General features: G+C 43.6%; 1 pseudogene; it reads left to right on the top strand.

The window, feature by feature from the left end:
* Nucleotides 1–6,759: 6,759 nt before the first annotated feature.
* On the top strand, nt 6,760–13,298 carry LOC123448385 (annotated as a pseudogene).
* Nucleotides 13,299–18,873: the final 5,575 nt, after the last annotated feature.

An 18,873-nucleotide genomic window follows, 5' to 3' on the forward strand; every position in this document is an offset into this window, starting at 1 on the left:
GTAAAACGTGTGCGTGAGGTGTGCGTTTTAGGTGTGCTGCACCGGCTGTTGTTCCCGATACGTTATGTGGATGGATTGAAAGCAACACCGGTCTTAGATATGTGGAGTGAGAACACTCCGTATTATCGAGTTTGTAGGTGTGAGTGGTGGCTTTGGATGGATTGATGTATACTCTTGTTAGACCTTTGTGGAATAATTAATAAGATGGCTGCATGCATCGATTGATGCAGAGGCCGAGGGTTTGACCTTCTTCTCTAAAAAAAAGATATATGCAGCCCTTAGATGCAACAAGCCGGGTCTCATTTTTTCCATGAAAATAGTGCTCTCGGTCTTAGAAATAAAACTATAATGTCCCCAAGGGCTTCTCTCCCTATTGCATACATATAAATTTCTATTTCTACTTTAGAGACGTGTATTCTTGTTACAATATTTTGCTACACCCTGGGTGCTCTTACACGCTTACCTTTCAGCAGTATAGCCTGAATGGTGTTGGCTAGAACGGTCTGGCTTGGCCGGCTTCATTGATTTAGAAGAGAGCATACCGAAACATGTGATCAAGTGATCGATGTGTGGTTGGAAAGAAGATAGAAGCTAATTGCGACTAGCTTCTTAGGGATCATTAATTTACATATTCAGATGCCCACTAACAAATAGCCATCAACCAGACATGTGTATATAAAAAAGAGTGAATTTCGCTTTTTACCCTCTAGTTGTACACTTCTGACTCTAATTACCCCATCAAGTGGAAATTCGTCTATAATACCCTTTTTAGAAGCTTTAGACACTCGTTTTCTGATGCGTGTTCATCAGGCAAGGTGTGAGGTGACGCCCAGGGTCTAAAAATATATGAATGATGACGAGGAATGAAACAGATGGATAAGAGAAGTCTGGACATGATCGTCAACGATGTCCTCTGATCTTTACAAATTTTTCTATGAATCATTAACGCAACATGCTGATTCTATCTAACATAAACAAAAAAAATGTAAACCTAAGAAAATACCGTGTTAAAAGTCATCAAAATCTGACATTTCGATGGAAGTTTCATTAAATGGGGTAATATATGTCATAAATGTACAACTACAGAGTAAAAAACGGAATTCACTCTATAAAAAAATATGAATCCAAGTGATTGGGCAAATACCAAACCATCATTGAAACGAAATTGCTTCCTTCGATTCTGTTAGTAACCACATGTCTCTACACATGGTTTGTGGGCCACCCCACCACTCTGTTTGTGGGGTTGAAGATGTTCCTTGTTTCTAATCATGTTCATCCTTATCTCTCTATGTATTACTAAGAAAGAGTTTGATCCCACCAAATTTCATTACAATGGCAATCAAAGGTTTTGCATCAAATATAGAAACATTAGTCCATCACACCCTCGAGAGTTAAGTCATACAAGTACCACAATTGAGGCTAGGTTAACGAATTGATACTACTCTTCATTTTATTTGCATAGTACCAGTTTTGTGTTTAGAAGTCACAAAAAAGAACTAATTCCGCTCTGACCCTGTTTTTAACAGGAAACCTGACTGGTGGAGCTGCTTGCAAGGCTGATCTGGCAAAAAATCACATGGAAATTAATGATTGACTCTCCCTCTCCGTCAGTGTCCAACCACTTGGAGACGGGCGAGCGAAAAAAACATCACAACGCCACGCGCAGCTCGCATGGCCGCCACGAAGGCCAATAGCCGGTCGGACAGGCGGGCGAGTGAGCCACCAGCTACCGCCACTAGTAGAAGACAGGACATCAGTCCTGGTTCTGCAACTGGGACAAAACGATCGGGACTAATGCCCATTACTTTTAGTTGCTCATGAACGAGAACCAAGGAGCTTTACATGGTGACCATGGGGCGCCCAGGCAGGAGGACGTTTAGTCCTGCTTGGTAACACCAACCGGGACCAACAGACGGTCACGCGTCAGCAGCTCGCAGACGCTGGTTTTTTTTAAGGGAAGGTTAGGGGTTTTGGAGGGTTTTAGGTGTTTCGTATTGTGTTAGCTAGCTACTACATATATAGAGAAGTGACATCTCTTTCTCCTTGCTTGGTCGATGGTAACTACTACATACAGAAAAAACTCGACGCTAGCTAGTAAGCAAATGAAGAAACTATTAAGTACACAACCTCGTGATCATGAACATATATAGTAAGAAGTGACCTCTCTTTCTCCGTGCTTGGTCGAACAACCAATTATCGTATATCTATCCGACCCTCATACACATATACAATATAAACTCCCACTGAATTTTTGTATGGTATTCTCCCTATTCATTTATGACGTGGTCAAAAAAAATCCCGTCAATTCCTCTTGAATTGCTCGTATACGATCATGTGGTAAGAGTTCATCCCGCATCTGCCAGATCTGGGGGTACATACGTATATATGAATGAAACTTAACACAAATGATGGTAATAAAATAAATTTGTGAATATTGTTTACGTACTGCTAATCGTTCTGGAGTTATGCCCCGCTCAATGGTCGAGTTGCGAGTAAACTCGCAAACGTAGTATCCACATAAATTATTCTCGGAGGCCTGCCACAAACACTTTACGAGAATAGATTTCAATCAAACTAATAATCAAGCATGATAATGGTATTGAAACTAAAATCAATGAGAGATGCACGGAACTAGCTAGTACTACTTGCCTTGCGGCGGGTAAACGCAGCTCGTTCTACAGACCCGGAAACATTCCGGTGAACTCTTTCTAAACCTGTCAAGCAAAGAAAATGATTACTTGATATCAGGAAATGAAACAAAGTTGCCGATATGGTTCCGGTATTGATTGAACTTACTTCTGGAGCATTGAAGTCATGTCCACATAATCCTTGGGATCTTTATGTCTCGAGTCTAAGACAGTTACTACTCCCCCGTCAAGCTTAGTGCATAGCAGAATAAAGTGGAACCTGCGCACACATAACTCATCAATTACAGTACTTAACCTCGAGTAAGCGAAACCGAATATGCACAAGTCAATAACACTCACTTGATGTTGTAAGGAAAGAGTGTTTCCCTTTTGTTTTGATGTCGAAGGAATGCTTTTAGCAAGTTTTCCTCGGTATCTTTAATTCTTTTTTGTACTGACCATTCATTCATAGTATTTGGGCTAATGAACCCAATGCCATAGATTTATCCTTCTTTGCATTAGACGATGTTCAATTTGCATAATATAGTGAGGATAATTATATATACATGCAATGAACGAGCTGATCTAGAGACTTAATTACACAAGTAATACTTACAGACAGTATCAAGCTAGGAGTTGTTTGTCGTGGGCCTTTTGATTGAATAATTGAAATAATTCCACATATTCAACAGGCATCAGGTCGACTCCGATGAAGTCGTGCTCCTCTTTAATTCTCACCATCAAACTATCTTTTCCAGAGTTCCTACAACTTTCTAAGTAATACTCATGCAATCTTTGCATCATCTTTGTTAGACCAGGGAGCTGATCAGGTTTGACGAGAGACTTCCCGTGCTCGTATCTAAAGGTATCTACTACGTCAGCCGATTCAAACTGTGTCCCAGGTACACATGCTTCCTGCATTTATCAAAATATATACTTTCGGTGTCATCTAAACAGTGCGCATGCCTGATATCCCTTGTTTGTCTGTCCTAAAAGGTTACTAAGCGCAGGCCAATCATTTATGGTTACAAACAGCAACGCATGTATGTCAAATTCGTATTGTTTGTGCTGATCTCACACACGTACACATTTTCCATTTCACTGTTGTAAAAGTTCTTCAACTAATGACCTTAGGTACACATCGATGTCGTTGTCGGATTGCTTAGGACCTTGGATGAGCATTGGCATCATAATAAACTTTCGCTTCATGCACAACCAAGGAGGAAGGTTGTAGATACATAGAGTCACGGGCCAGGGGCTATGATTGCTGCTTTGCTTCCCAAAAGGATTAATGTCATCTACACTTAAACCAAATCATACGTTCCTTGCATCACGTGCAAAGTCCCCCCACCTTCTCTCGAGTTTTCTCCACTGTGATCCATCAGCGGGTGCTCTTAACTTTCCATATTTCTTACGGTCTTCCTTGTGCCATTGCATCAACTTGGCATGCTCTTTGTTTCTGAATAAATGTTACCACCGTGGTATTGAACCCCAACTGCCATTGAACCCGAACCTAAATTACAAATGCATCCCATTTCTAAAAGATTTCCTTATTCACGTGCCAGAGTCAATTATCGTGTCCGTCTGAGATACACCTATCAAATTGTACGTGGTGATTTATCACACACCTATGTTGTAGTTTCCAGAATTGCTTCTTTCTACATGAGGAAGCTATATATTTACAGATATGAAGTAAGTGAAGACTTCATTGCTTCACCAAACTTCATCTACCGCTTTTTATTGATTCCTTCAATTGTAGCGATGTGTGTAATGGAACTAACATCTATAATGACGTCCATCCTCTAGCTGTTGAGAGTTCACCCTTTACTACTTGATTGAATTTCTTTGTCCCGTGCTTTATTAGATTTTGCTTCACTTCCTTCATCTATAATATCATACCTCAAAGATCTAATAGCCAATAGACTAATAGTGATGGGGCGCCTTGATTTAGTTTAAGAATGTATCATCAACATGTATTTGACAATCGTTCGCCTTACAGACCGGGCCACCAGATTCCGACAACAACCTTGAAGGTCAAAAGAACTTTATAAGGCCCTCCCATTTTGCCCACACAAACACATACCGAACTATTGTTGATGCGATTTTTTTGAATAATCAAGGGCGGGAGGGGGGGGGGGTGTCCCAACTTGAACACATTATTCAAGGAGCCTATACATAAGTCACACCAATTTACATAGTGAGAGGAGAGATATATGCGCCAAGACATAGAAACCTCTTTACTAAGATGATTCCTAAATCGAAAGATCCATAGAGAATAGTTGGAGATGATGTTTTTGAGGGTGTCGGAGGCCGAGTGATGCTGGTTGCAGAAAACATGGGTATTGCGAGAGTTCCAAGTTTTCCACAAGATAGCGAGGGTGACGGTCTGTCAGATGTTGATGCCGAGGCCTGTCGTGGTGTGAGTGATTTCGCCGATGGCGGTAGGTTCATCGAGACCAAGCAGTCCAACCTGTACATCCTTGTGGAAGACGATGAAAAAGTGAGGCGCGTCCTTGCAGTGATGACCACAAGCGGGCAGGAGCAGTCGGGGGAGATGGTCTTGTGGAGTAAAATTCACCTTTGTGTTCAACCAATATCTGAACAGAATCCACGCAAAATCTTGACATGTATTGGGGCCATCAATTCTCAAATAAATCTGACTTTGACGTCAACCTTGATGTTAGGGGAGAACAGCGAGCAAGTGCACCTTGAGGAGAACGAAATTCAATGGATGAGGTACTTGTCCTTTGAATGAGTCATTCAAAGTTATATCATGCGACCATGAAACCCGATGAGCAAAGGTCTCTAAACAAATAGCCACACACCTTGAGACTACAAGAATTTTGTAGTCACAATCATTGACTTTTTGGAGCAACATTTTTATATTGTTAAATGTGAAATGCAGATGATTCTAAAAAGTTACGAGAGTACAAGATGAAAATTGAATTTCCTTATGACCATTCTCCATGAAAAACCCAGGAGTTGATCCTGAAGCAAACATATTTGCGGTGAGATGTGAGCTTTTCCAACCATAAAGAATTACTACAATTGTTTATTTTTTTGCGATGAGAGAATTACTGAGAAATTAAGCATGCGGTACTCACAAATTCTAATAAGAAATGCTTAATGAAAGACGAAAAGAGGTATACACTCATGCAACATTACCACGCACCCGTAAAATAAAAATAGCAGTCCTTTGGCCATCTGATCGACAGGCGACTGTTGAATGATGGGCCGTACATCCAGCCTACGAACGTTCGCGCTTGATATGGGTACGGTCTCCATCCATCTCTCATCCATCGCCCACCAGACCAAATCATCATCGCGTCGCTCCTACTTACTCCGGCCGCCGCTGCAATGGTTCCCTCCCCCGCAGGTAGCCCCCCGACGTGGCTGCGGGGTGGCCATCGATGTCGCCGGATCGGCCTCCTGCATTGTACCGCAAGCTGTCCATGTGTGGGTTGGAGATGCTCTGAACTTCAAGTGGACACATTTTACTATGAGCACACGCATACAGTCACATTGGCTAGAGATCTTGTTGGCATACCGCCCACCGGATCGATCACATCAGAACACACTTGCACCCACAAACTTTGTGGCCAAGGGCACGTGTCATGCCTGAATTTTCTTTATTTCATTTCTTGTTTTCTCTCGGTATAAACTGACTCTGTTATTTTAGACTACTATAATCCTAACAGGGACACACAAAGGTGTCCTATTCCTACACGAACAAGATAACTTGCAAGCTTGCCGGATATACTAGTACTTTACTACTTTAGCTAATCTAATTACCTGCCATAATTAGACCAAGACAAGATTATAGCTAACAGATCTCTCCGAGACTAATCGTACTGCTCACGAGATACAAATCCAGCACACTGGTAGCCAGTTAGTACCTCTCACACAAATCAACTATTTTTCACTACTCGTATTTAGTCCATTCTGCTGCTAGAGTGACTAAATAGTAATGGTATCTTAAGAATACTTAACTTAAAGTGGAGTCAGTGGGTGCATTTTTCTATGAGCACACACATGCTTTCACATGGTGGCCTCGACAAAGTTTCTCACATGGTGAAGGAATAATGCATGAATGCCGAAGTGGCCGACCAACAGCATCGAGTTGGGGGGAAGGTGAACGCGCTCTTGTCCACTTGCCTTTGATCTGAATCCGCACAACTCCACATCATTTCTCCTCTGCGTAGCACTTGTATTTCCTGTGGCTGTGTGTGTGTGTCCTTGTGAGCTGGGAGCTGTGAGAGCAACAATGGCGGAGTTTGTAGTCAGGCCACTGGTATCCATCTTGACGAACAAGGCGTCCAGCTACCTGTTGGACCAGTACAAGGTGATGGACGGCATGGAGAAGCAGCGTGAGACCCTGAAGCGCAAGCTTCTGGCGATCTTGGACATCATCCAAGATGCGGAGGAGAAAGGAGCTGCCCGACCTGGAGTGAGTGCTTGGCTCGAAGCACTCAAGAAGGCAGCCTTTGAGGCGAGCGATGTCTTCGACGAGTTCAAGTATGAGGCCCTCCGGCGTGATGCCAAGAAGAAGGGACACTACAAGAAGCTTGGCTTTGACATCGTAAGCCCCTTCCCTGCTCGCAACCCCATCATATTTCGTTACAGGATGGGCAAGAAATTGTGCAGGATTGTGGACAAAATTGAGGTCCTTGTAGAAGAGATGAAAGACTTTGGATTCAACCAGAATCAGCAAGCACAGCCATCCAAGCAGTGGCGCTACACAGATTCCATAATTCTTGACTCCGAGAAGGACATTGTAAGCAGGTCCAGAAATGAAGAGAAGAAGAAGATCGTAGATATATTGGTTGACCAAGCTGGGGACAGGGATCTCATCGTCCTTCCCATTGTTGGAATGGGTGGGCTGGGCAAGACCTCCTTTGCTCAGCTTGTCTACAATGATCCTGCAATCAAGGAGTATTTCCAGCTCCAAAGGTGGTGTTGTGTGTCAGATGATTTTGATGTTGTGAAGATTGCAAACAACATCTGCCAGACCAATGAGATCCATCGAGAAAAGGCATTGCAGAACCTTCAGAAAGAAGTAAGTGGAAAGAGGTACCTTATTGTGTTGGATGATGTGTGGAATGAAGATGTTGATAAGTGGGAAAAACTCAGAACCTGCTTGAAGCGCGGTGGGAAGGGGAGTGCAATACTGACCACCACGCGTAAAGCACAAGTGGCTCAAATTATGAAGATGTGTATTGATCATAGCCATGATCTCAAAAAGCTACATAAAGTATTTCTCAAGGAAATATTTGAGAACAGAGCATTCCGTTTGAATAAGCCAAGGGTCGCTGAGCTAAGCGGCGTGGTTGAAAAGATTCTGGACAGATGTGGAGGCTCTCCTTTAGCTGCCAAAGCATTTGGATCTATGTTGAGTAACAAGAATAGCATGAAAGAATGGAATGACATACTAACCAGAAGTAACACTACCGATGAGGCCACAGGAATTTTACCTATACTCAAGCTCAGCTATGATGACTTGCCATTACACTTGAAACAGTGCTTTGCCTTTTGTGCAGTATTTCCCAAAGATTATGAGATTGATATGGAAACTTTAATTCAGCTATGGATGGCACATGATTTCGTACCACTGAAATATGGTGACAATCTTGAGAAGGTAGGTAGAGATATTTTTGACGAGCTAACTTGGCGGTCATTCTTTCAAGATGTCATGGAAACCCCTCGATGGCGAGGTACCCCCACTAGAATAGTATGCAAGATACATGATCTTATGCATGACATTGCCTTGTCTGTTATGGGAAAATATTGTCTTACAATAGTTGATAGGCCTAATCAAAAGGAGTTATTGTCCGCTGGTCCTGCTCGCTACTTGTTCTCATCGTATTACTATATAGGAACTCTTCTGGATGATTATCTGAAGAAACACTCTCCCTTTCTCCAGACACTGTTGTATCCATATAGGCCCATCTCTGGCTCAGCACCACACTTGTTGAAATGCAATCATTTGCGAGCACTGAAACTCCCTGAATTGAAAAAACTTCCAATCCGACCGAGGCACTTACAACACCTGAGGTATTTGGATCTCTCACTCAACATGACGATCAAAGAACTTCCTGGGGAAATAAGCATGTTGTATAGTCTCGAGACTCTTAAACTTTCTTATTGCTCGAGTCTTGGTCGACTTCCAAAGGATATGAAGTATATGAAAAATCTCCGTCACCTCTACACTAATGGATGCAGATCATTAGAATGCATGCCTCCGGACCTCAGGCAACTCAATTCTCTACAGACTCTAACATATTTTGTGGTGGGTTCTAGTCCTGGTTGCAGTACTATTAGAGAACTACAAGACTTAAATCTTGGTGGGGAATTAGTGTTATCTCGTCTTTAATATGTAACTGAAGAAGATGCTAAATCATGCAACCTTGGAAATAAAGGGAAAATCACACATTTATCTCTTGAATGGAGCAATGACAGTAGTGAGGAAGTGGACCAGCATAGAAATTTGCTTGATGCTCTTAAACCTCATGATGCACTTGAGTTTCTACGAATACAGTCCTATAAAGGTATTGGCTTCCCGACATGGGTGACAAGTCTTCATTTTCTGCAGCATTTGACCGAGCTCTGGCTGGATGGTTGCACATTGTGTGAAGAATTTCCGCGGTTCGATCAATTTAAGTCTCTTCAATTTCTTTTCTTGAAAAGTTTGAACAAACTGCAAAGCCTATGCAGTCACAGTTCCTCTGCCGCATTTCCAGCATTAAAATCCCTGACAGTAGTAAATTTGGAAAGCTTTGAGGGATGGGTGGCAAGTACAGAAGGAGAAGAATTAGTATTTCCTGTACTTAAGAGTGTTCATATTGAGAACTGCCCAAAGCTAACTACTCTGCCTGAAGCACCAAATGTTAAAGTTATGAATCTAACTGAGGACAAAGCTCAACTATCCTTATCAATATTAAGATCCGTGTACATGTCTTGCCTGTCACATTTGTCCCTGACTGTCAGAGATACAAAAGCACCAATGACACTGAAGCTCAAGCAGGATCGTGAAGTATTTCTTTCGGAATTGTGGTTGGATGATTGCAACTTTTTGTTCCTCTCAAGTCCATCACAGCCAACAGTCGGGGCCTGGAAATGGTTTAGTCAGCTTTGGGAATTGCGGATCAGATCTTGTGATATGCTCATCTACTGGCCTGAAGAAGAGTTCCAAAGCTTGGTATCATTGAAGATTTTTTGCATTGAGTACTGCAGCAACCTAATAGGCCCCATCAAGGGAGGAAGGGATCATCTCCTGCCAAATCTAGAAGAACTAAGTATATCAAACTGTGGAAGCTTGATACAGCTTTTCGTTCTTCCCCCATCTCTCACGAGTATTACCATTGAAAACTGTGATAGTCTAGAGTTTATAGTGGGCTGCCAGGATGATAGAGAGTTGGAGGGTCTACAGCACTTCAATATGGCATCATCATCGGAACAATGCAGAGACCTTGCATCCACAAGTATGCCAGAGCAGTCACCTCCACCTAGAATTGATCCTCTGCCATGTCTCTCGAAGTTACGAATATGGAGCTGTAAGAAGCTTTGTTTCATGCCAATGCAGTTGGATACACTCATATATTTGTATATTAAAGATTGCACTGCGCTGGAGTCACTGGATTGTTTGGGAGACCTACCATTACTGGAAGGACTTCATATTGAGAGGTGCAAACATCTGGTATCTGTACCCGGTAGTCTCAGGAATTACTCAACCCTTCGGGAACTCGTAATTAAATACTGCCCATCTATAAATATGAAGCCAGTTCATCGGTGTCTCCAACGGCAGCTCGATAGCCTTGAGCACAAGGATATATCTCATGCTTGTTCAAGCAATCCTGATGAAGGTACCTTTCAGTTTCCTTTTTCTTCATTTAGTTTATCTTTTCCCCCCTTTTATATTGTGTTCAAATGTACGCCCGGTGGCCAGCAGTTTGAACTTTTATTCTACTCTCCTTGTATTTTCTTTAATACAACTTTAAGTAGCACGTGAATAGAGTTTTCACCATGTGTCTTAGCAATGACAGGAGATGTTTTGCTTTGGTTATGATGATAGCCATTAACTTTGATCCAGTAAACTTGGATCACGGTGGATTAGGACCGAGTTCCAGGATACACGACTCCAGTCGCCCCCTCCCGTTGCCCCCAACCCCCTCCCGAAACCCTAGCCGCCGCCTCCCGTCGCCCCCTCCTGTTGCCCCCAACCCCCTCCCGTCGCCCCCGTGGGCGACCAGGGGGTAACCCTAGCCGCCGCCGCCGGTCCCCCCTCGCTCCTCCTTCACCCTCGCTGCCGCCATCAGCACCGCCGGGCGAAGCCTGGCCGGCAGGGGCGGCGGTGGGGATCCTCTCCCCTTCACGCGACATGACTGACCGGGACGGCCGTTCGTGAGGAGGCGCCGGACTAGCGCGCGGTGCGGCGGCGCTGCATGCGGATCCTAGCGGCGGCGTGCGGAGCGTGTCGAAGGCTAGGGTTCGTACTTGCGGCGCGGTGTGGCGGCTGCGAGAAGGTCAAGACATGGTGGTCGCGTGCGTCGTCGAGTTGTCAGATCCTTCTGGATCCGGTGCACGGACGCCGTCGGCCAGCACAGGGTGGTGGTACTCGTCACTGTCCAGATTGGATCTTCATTGATCCAGATACCAGCGGTGTGCTTCTCTCTTGCGGTTTTCTGGCGTTGCCGGCGTGGCCGCGGATGAAGGTGGTGGAGGAGATTCAGATAAGGGGAAACCCATTGGTCGGCCCTGGCCGGCCGCGCCGACGACGACACTCAAGGGCGCCGTTGTTCTTCCTGGAGACGTCGGTCTACGTCTGCTCCTCCACTTCCTACCTCACTGCCTCTCGGGTGAAAACCCTAACTCCGGTGGGCGGCGGCGGCGGCCTTGACATCGTGACCTTCCTGAAGGCGTCGCCTTGAGCGCTGAGTGGTGGTGGGCACTATGTGGGTCCTGGACGATTGCTGGTGGTGGGCACTGCTTCGGAGGAAACCCTAAGATCTGAATTTCCATATCGGACGATGATGGTACTGCGGTGCCCTTTCTCTCTTGGGAGCATCGTTTGTGGAGCAGCGCTGGATGACAGAGGCACGAGACGGAGCGGCTTCGTCTGGCCCGAAGATTTGGTGGACTGTCAAGTAATGCCTGATCGACAGGTGCTATGCTGAGTCATGCCTGGTTGGTAGGTGTTACGCATGACAGTTCTTTCGGAATCTTCGTGTGTGGACGAATGAGCGCAGGGCGGTGGCGCTGTTTGGCGCCGTGGTGGCGTCGATCATCTTGCACGGAGCTTTCGGTGGAGATGTCAAGTCATGCTTGACCGACAGATGCTATGCTGTGTCATGCCTGGTCGGCAAGTGCTACACACGATAGATCTTTCAAAATCTTCGCGTCCGGACTGACGAGCCGTCGTGGCGTCGACGGACGGACGGACTAACAAGGATGATACAAATCTCTCTCCTGAAGATGGGTCAGCGGCCTGATTATGATGGCGGCGTCTAAAACATGCGCATGTGGTCTACGTTTTAGGTCTGTTGCACTGGCTGGGGGTTCCGATACGTTATGTGGATGGATCAGTGACGGCACCGATTTTATATATGGGGAGTGAGAGCACTCCACATTATCGAGTTTTGTAGGTGTGAGTGGTGGCTTTGGATGGTTTAATGTATGTTTTTGTTAGACCTGTGTTGAATAATTAATAAAGATGACCGTATGCATCGGTTGATGCAGAGGCAGGGGTTTGAACCTCCTTTTCCAAAAAAAAAAAACTTGGATCACTCCAAATTCATCATTTGCACTGGTCATATGCTATGTCACGTTTCAAGTAGTTATTGTATATCTGCACAAAAAACGTGCATATAATTTTACAGTACCATTGACTGCATTTATATTTTTTGTGATTGGTACTAAAATTTATACACCATTAAAGTATGTTTTCTCTGTGTACTACTTACTGTGTACACAATTTATCCCATTATGTCCATTTCAGTTCATCTATTTGTACAATTATATTGTTTTTAATTGGGTGTAGTAGCTTTCCATGAAGATATCTTGACATTGGTTTCTATGTACAGGGCCTAAACTATGGGAGCCAAAATCCTGGAAATATATGGTTGCTTCACAGCGCAAGCGCGAGCATGAATAGAGATACAAATACCATGTACGTTTCTGGAATAAATTTTTGCTTGTTGAATTCCACCACAGGGTTGCTTCACAGCGCAAGCCCAAGGGCGTAATTATTTTTTACATTTTCTTTGCTTAGCTGAATGTGCGAACTGCTTGCAGGGTCGATCCTGCACATGCAAATGATCAGCATAATAATTGGTAACTGCCCTCTTCATGAGAATCTTCAGTGTGATGTTTTCCTGCTTCATAAGCTCGGATGAAAATAAGCCGCACGAAAATCTGAAGCTTCGACAAGATGAGCTCCAAGTTGCAGAACAGGACACAGAAGCTGGTGTTGAAACTTGTCTTCATTGTGCATAACAAGCAAGCATGGCATGTGTGAGTACAAGTGCACTTACAGTCAGTGCGTTGGAGTTATTTGTTTTCTTGTTTCTAAGCTCTGATTAAAATAAGCCTAGAAGACATAGGCTCAAGCTTGGATAACATGAATCCCAAGTTACACAAGTGGAGAGATCTTTTTTTTTACAAAAGGAGGTTAAGACCCCTGGCCTCTGCATCAATCGATGCATACAGCCATCTTTATTACTTATTCAACAAAGGTCTGATAAAAACATACATCAAGTCATCCGAAGACCCCCAATCAAACCTACAAAACGCGATAATGTGGAGTGCTCTCACTCCTCATATCTAAAACCGGTGTCGTTGCCGATCCATCCACATAACGTATCGAAACTAACAACCGGTGCAGAAAAAGAAACTAACAGCCGGTGCAGAAAACCTAAAGCGTACACCGCATGCACACGTTTTAGAAGCCGCCATCATTATCGAACCGCTGACCCATCTTCAAGAGAGAAATCCGCATCATCCTTGCCAGTCCGGTCATCCGTCGACGCCACCACGGCACCCAACAGCGTCACCTCCCTGCGCTCGTCCATCCAGATGCAAAGACTTTGTAAGATCTATCGTGCGTAGCACCTGCCGAACAGGCATGACAAAGCGTAGCGCCTGTCGGCCAGGCATGACCTGACATCACCACCGAAGCTCCGTGGAGGAAAAAGACGCTCCACCTCCTGCCTGTGTCTTCCAGCACTGCTCCTCAAACGATGCTTCCTAGAAAGGAACGACACCGCAATGCCGGCATCGTCCAATCTGAAAAATCAGATCCTAGGGTTTCCCCTGAAGCAGCACGATTGGATCGACAATAGTTACAAGATCCGAGGCCTTCATCAAGGTAACAGTGCAGAATGCCGCCATCGTCCGCCGTCGGCTCGGTTTTCACACGCAACTATGTCTCCCCGACTCGCAGCCAGTACCGGGCCCTGCGACGAGCCCGGTCACGGGATCCCAAAATCCACCGTCAATGGCGCCGTCACAAAGACCCACCACCTGGCCCGTCATCCCCGGCGGAGGGAACGCCGCTACCACCATGGTCGGATCCGGGTTAGCCGTCGTTGTCGCCAAAGCCAAGAACGGATCCGGGCAGAACGTTGCCGCTGCCACCGCCACCAGCCACGCCCAGCCCCACCTTCATCTACTAGTCACGTCCAGCCGACCGGCACGCCGCGCCCAGCTAATCTCCACCCGCGCCGCCATGCACTGCCGCCGGGAGCTACTGCACCGCCATGCCTTGGATCCGCATGACGCCGTCGCCTAAGCCGTCGTCCCACGCCGCACGACATTGAACGAGGAGAAGGGAAATCCCCGCCGCCGCCTACACCGACTGGATCGGCGGCGCACACCGGAGGCGGCGAGGGAAGAAGCTAGAGGCAGGAGACTAGCCCCCGCGGCTAGGATTCGCCTCCTCGGTCGCTCGCGGGAGCGACGCGAGGGGGTATGTGAGAGTCAGGAAGCAAGGAGGATCTCAACCTCTAAGGAAACGTGCATGACGAGCTTTAAGACTGGATATAGTTTAGAGACAACTACTGTGCTTTAATTTGCTGTCATCGTAGGATGAGATTGTTAGCTTTGGTCCCACGGATCGACTACATCAAACCTGAATGAACACGCGCACACAATCTCTCCCTAATAATAAAGCAAATAAGGTTTTTGTCATCCGTCTTGAAAATTACCCCTAAAGTTTGCATAAATTACCCACCATGCCACCAGTAAGTAACTAAAAACGTTTCACAAAACGAAAAATCTTGGACTGGGCCGGCCCATGTAAAAATCTCCTATATTACGCTCTGCATGCTGGGAGAATTTCCAGCACGCCATATGGACCGGCCCATGCACAGGCGCCTGCTTTTAGTTCCCTTTATTTATTTATTTTCAGTTCCGTTTTATTTTTTTATTTTAAATAATTTAGAACTTCAAATAATCTTTAATATTTTAATAAACTAAAAATTATAAATCAACATATTTAAAAAATTAAAATGTTTGTGACTTCAAAAACTGCTCGGAGTTTTGTGAAAAATGCTCGCATATACAATAAAATGTTTGCAATTTTAGAACACTCTTTGTACAATAAGAAAAGTCCATGATCTCAAATACATTTCCATGTATTAAAAATTATTAAAGGCATTTAACAAAATGATTTCTAATTCAAAATATGTTAATGCATTTAAAAAATTTCCTAAAATTTTAAAAATAGCTAATGCCTGTTTTGATAGTTTCTTTTTTTATTTAAAATTTTCCGTTCCATTTTTGTTTATTTATAATTTAAATAATTTAGAATTACAAAAAAAATTGCACATTAAAAAATAGGAATTTTGAATTAAAATGCTGACGAATTTTTATTTTGAATTAAAAATAGGGTTAAAAAAAAGCGTCGGTTTTTTTTGCAAATTCCAAAACAATGTCCATGAATTTAATAAATATATTACTGATTTATAAAAATGTTTGTTTATTCAGAAAAACTTCATGCGTTTCAAAAAATGTTTGTGAATTTAAAATAAAATCCTCCAACATAAAAAATTATGTTCGTCTTTTCTTGAATTGGTCGCCAATTCGAAAGAAAATATTTAAACCCGTTCAAAATATAAAAAATATTCACGATTTTTACTAAATGTTTGTAAATTGTAAAAAATGTTCTCAATTTTAAAATTGTTCCCATATTTGTAAAATTGTTCACGAAAGATCTAATGTACGTAGTTAAACATTAATGCTTCTAAGTCTTTGTGACAATATACATGTGTGAATTTTGAAAAATTAACTGTTGGATGATCGGATTATTATCGTATGTTTTCTAAGAAAAAAATCTTGAAATTCAGAATAAATCTTTGAGTTACCAAGATTTTTGACAACCATGATATATTTTTTTTGAAAATGTAAAGATTGCTTCAACTTGTGAATAAATTTAAAAGAAGAAACATTTTCTTACATTTGTGCACAAAATTTCTAAATTAAGCGATGATATGTGAACATAATGTGGTCACCATCATTGGAGATTATGTTTTTTTTTCTTCCGTGGCAACGCACGGACCATTTTGCTAGTAAGATATAACCCAGGGCCCTTGTCATGCTCTAATACTTCCTCTCTTTTTTATTTTCTCGTTTTCTCCTCCTCATGATACAATCTATAGGACCAGCTGCATACTTATATACAGCCACGAATGAATGCATACTTATTTACAAGCAAGCAAGCACATAGGCTGGTGGATGGATCTTCGCTGAGCTAGAGCTAGCTCGTTGCACGTGATGCTTTAATCGATCCCGGCGGAAACTAAACACACAAAAACTTGCAAGACGCTCGATGTGATGGCAAACAGGGTCGTGTCGGTCCTGTGCTTTGTATTGCTTTTCGTTTTTTTGGTGGTACAATCAATATCCTAGAGTGCCTTTTATACACGTCCACAAGGTACTATGGAAATAGCCTAGAACTAGGTATCCTAATTCTACTAGAACTCGGTTTGACTTTCTTTCCTAATCCTACAGAACAACATGATTAACTTCTACATTCACCTCCTTAATCTTGTTGCTTGACTTCACTTCTTGCACTTCGATTTTCTTCCTCATCTCGATGAACTTTCTTCGATCGAGGGACTTGGTGAAAATATCGGCAAGTCGGTCTTTCGTGTTCACATGTTGAACCTCGATCAACCCTTCTTCAATGCACTCCCGGATATGGTGAAACCGGGTATCTATGTGCTTGCTCCTTTCGTGATGAACCGGATTTTTACACAACGAGATTGCAGCTTGGTTATCGATCTTCAGCGACACCTTCCCGTACAAGCCGAGTAGTCCCTTCCATGTGTGATTTTCTAGGCCAAGTTTGCCGACATATGAAATTTATATCATGCGTTTTGTTGATCATTCAAGGCCTATTTATGTCATATACATGTAGTACTATGTATTGTTCTCATGTTCGTGCATCTGGTGGGAACAAGAGTATAATCAAGAATAGTGCTAAGTTTGAAGGGGTGCTCGCACTGAGGTAACCATCTTTAGAGTTGAGCTGCATAATAAAACTTGATCTTGTTCGGTTATATCCAGCTTGCAATATTTCTGAGTTCAGGCGAAATTAAATGTTGTGCTAACAATTTATAAAGGAAAGCTACTGCTACACGTCCATAAAGACATTGTTCAAACATTCAACTTATTAATTTGGTAGCTAGGCCTGGTTCCAAAAATAGCACTACAAAAGTTAATCAATGACAAAGAACATTGTGCATAGATTAGCATATTGTATACAACATCACAAGACAAAGGTGATTGTTCTCAATTGTGAGATCATGATGGTTAGAGGTGCTGCAAACGCTGGATGTAAGGTGTGCACTTGCTGACTTGTGATACAAATCTTAGCTGCAAGAGGATGTTCTTTGATCTGTACAGGTACTCATCAGTGTGTAGCAGGGAAGGCATCACCATATGCATGGAGAAGAAAACATTAGATAGAAGAGCCGGAGGAGGAGGTAATAACCTTGGTGAAAGGAGGGTGACCTCCTAGCCATCGGCGTCACCGGACCGTAGGTCATAGAAGGTTTGAGGCAGAGGGGAGCTTGATGACGCCCGATGTGTCGCCATGGATGCTCCGAGAGGGACGGAATAGGGAGTCAGTTCTATTGAAAGAGGGCACATGGGGCGGCGCAGTCAGTTCGTCGGACGGAGATGCACGGAATAGAGGTGAAGGCTGGAGGCGGAGGCCATTCACTACTAGAATTTTTCCACTATGCCTATGACCACAGGCCGTCGGCATAGGTGTATGCCGACGGCCCCGTCGGCGTAGATTACGTCAGCTTTTCTGTGTCGAGGGCTTTTAGCAAGCCGTTGGCATAGCTTTAACTATGCCGACGGTCCCGACAAAAAGTCGTCGGCATAAAAAAGCCGTAGGCATAGTAGGTTATTCTGGTAGTGATTGCCACTGGTCACTAGTGAGTTAGCGATCGAGTTGAGGGTTTAGGTTGTGTTTGGATCACTTCCTGTCTATTTATTTCCTCGCCTGGTGCATCCCTGAAGGTTGCCGGGAGAATGTTCGGTTGATAGCCTGAAGATGCCTGTGGTTAGCCTTGCTCAACAAGCCCGACATGTGGTCGAGGGATTTGAAATGGGACGCCTGGAGGGTACAAACAACAGCATGGGTTTACTAATAAAGTATTGGCATATGCATATATATATATATATATGAATAAAACTCAACACAATTAATGGTAATGGATTACGTGAAGTAATATACATCAAAGTATTGTAGTAAATTCTTTAAAAAGTATACTATACATGGTTTTCTCCTTCATAAACTCTGCCACATCTAAAAAATATTCCTGCCTTCGCCACTGTGTGGAGGCCATGATGCCGTCCAAGCCGGGCCACGAACAAAATGCTTCGGTCACATGCATGCCTGGCCAGGTATAAAGCCCTCTTCATTTGTTCAGTGCAGGCACCATTTTATCCCAGGCACAAACGTGAAGACGTCAACCAAACTAGCCCTTACTCTCTGTACAACTGTTATGATGATTGGCTATTTTAGGGACCGTTCATCCATTTCGATCAAACGGTGAAGAAATAGGAGTTACAAGGAGTTACGAGAATAAAATTACATGAAAGTACAAATAACGGTGGGATCATTACAAAATTAAGGTGGGGCTAGTTATTCTCCAGAAGGGCAGATCCGTCATTTCGCATGCAATCTTGGCGTTGACCGGTTTGTTTAGAAGATAAAGTATGCCACCGCACATGCATTTAG

This window comes from Hordeum vulgare, chromosome 1H, assembly GCF_904849725.1.
Source record: "Hordeum vulgare subsp. vulgare chromosome 1H, MorexV3_pseudomolecules_assembly, whole genome shotgun sequence".
Classification (NCBI taxonomy): domain Eukaryota; kingdom Viridiplantae; phylum Streptophyta; class Magnoliopsida; order Poales; family Poaceae; genus Hordeum; species Hordeum vulgare.